The 1,854-nt window shown below is 66.3% G+C and overlaps 1 long non-coding RNA gene across 1 annotated transcript; it reads right to left on the reverse strand.

The window, feature by feature from the left end:
- Positions 1-1,680, reverse strand: LOC108525839 (uncharacterized). Its single transcript, XR_001884355.1, has 6 exons — positions 1,550-1,680; positions 1,288-1,395; positions 1,011-1,147; positions 680-848; positions 150-279; positions 1-49 (listed from the first exon to the last, which is right to left on the reverse strand). It is a non-coding gene; the product is annotated as an uncharacterized LOC108525839 (long non-coding RNA).
- Between the last annotated feature and the right edge of the window lie 174 nt (positions 1,681-1,854).

The following is a 1,854-nucleotide window of genomic DNA, read 5'->3' on the forward strand; positions in this document are numbered from 1 at the left end:
AGAAGACAACCTTGGTGTCGTTGTGGAACACGTAGTCCATGCCCACCACCTGCAGGCAAGTCGCAGCCGTCAGCCCCGGGTGACGACCCCGCCCTTCCTGGCACAATCCCACTGGCCGGTGCCAGAGCGGAGCCCACACCAGGACTGACCGTCACAGGCTGCAGGGATCCAGCCTCCCGCGGCGGCTGCCAGGACTGCAGGGGCTCCGCGATGACCACCATGGCAAACCTCTGGATCAGGCTGAAGCCCTGGCCCGTGACGTTGATGCTGCGGCCACCACTGGGGAGGGCAGTGCCGCGGTGGGCTCAGCTGGCAAGGGTGGTCCCCGCAGGCTCCGCCCTCCCGTCCCCACCCACCCTGGCTCTGCTCACACAGGGCTTCCAGGTGCATGTGTGGGTCTGGGTGGGCAAAGGGGCAACACGGTAGGCCGTGCTGAGCGCGGGACTGTGCCACCGTGGGCGGGGGGCACGCAGTGCCTGGTGAGCATGGAGCCTGGTGGTGTGCCCGTCTGGGTTTCTAGGAGGAAGTGGATCTGGGGTGCAGTGGGGTTTTCCAGAGGCTTCCTCCCGCTGCACAGACCAGCCCCACCACATTCCTTTCAGCACAGTCAGCCAAGGGCACTGAGGAGGCAGCTAGGTGTGGGCAGCAGAGTGGGGTGGGGCAGGGGCACCAGCCTCACCTGGCAAAGCTTCGCAGTGGCTCGAAGGCTCGCAGTACGGGGTTTTCACGGTAGGTGAAGAAGATTTCGGGGCTGGGCACCGAGGTGCCCCATAGGAAACCTCCAGGGGCATCTGGCCCCGGGTCGCCTGGGGCCTGTGACACACTGGAGCTGCGCCCCAAATTTCGTCCTGGGGAGGGAGGGTGCTAGTCGGCATCAGCCCCTCCCCGGGACCCCCCCAGCCCGACCAGGCCCCGCCGTCCCCTCAGGGCCACTCAGGTGTCAGTAAGTGCCCCCCTCCATACCCAGGGCCAGGGCCAACCAGAATCAGCAGCTTGGCGGTGACACCCACACTTTACACGGGATGCCGTTGAGGGTCACCCGCACGTCCTCCTGGGAGCCCGTGTCCAGGTAGGTGCCATGGATGGTCAGTGTGGTGCCACCTGCCTGCGGTCCCTGCTGCGGCTCCACACTGAGAGGCTGGGGCTGCTGAAAGAGCCGCAGGGGTACTCAGGTGAGGACAGGGCACAGAACGCCCTTAGCCCTGGGCTGGATGGTAACTGTCGTGGGAAGGTGGCGGGCAGAGCCCTCCTCCTGGGTTCGGCAGGTCCCCGAGGCCAGGTGCTTACTTGGAAGGTGAACTGGACGTTGGGAGGCGAATGGCCGAGTTTCCCGAAGACGTCCACCTCGACACCCCAGTGAAAGGCGCCTCTGCAGCCTCAATCACACACACGATCCTGGCGGACGACAGGCAGGGTGGCCCAGGCCCTCCCCGACCCACCCCTACTCTGACACCCTCACCCCGCAGCCTCTCCAACCACCCCGTCACCCGGAACCCCAGCGTGGGTACTGACACGGCTGACAGGGCCCAGGCCAGGGCCGTCCACTCACCGGGTGGACACCGAGTAACGTTCTGGCTGAAAGGCGCAGTTCCGGCCAGCCACGGAGATCTTCTGGATGTCCTCTGCTCGGACACCCAAATTGGACCCCAGGATGGTGATGCGGATGCCGCCACCGAGGGGCCTGTCTCAGGCTGGATCTGAAACCGCAGAGCCGGGTGAGCAGGGAGGGGCTCAGGCCAGGGGCGTGGAAGGGTGTGGGCCAGGCTTCGAAGGGCTCACCCTGGTGATGACGGGCGGCGGGCACTCGGAGGTGGCGTTGCACAGGGCCTCATACACGCACCTGCTCTGGCCCCG

The sequence above is a fragment of the Rhinopithecus bieti genome, unplaced genomic scaffold (assembly GCF_001698545.2).
Source record: "Rhinopithecus bieti isolate Rb0 unplaced genomic scaffold, ASM169854v2 scaffold_15425, whole genome shotgun sequence".
NCBI lineage: Eukaryota > Metazoa > Chordata > Mammalia > Primates > Cercopithecidae > Rhinopithecus > Rhinopithecus bieti.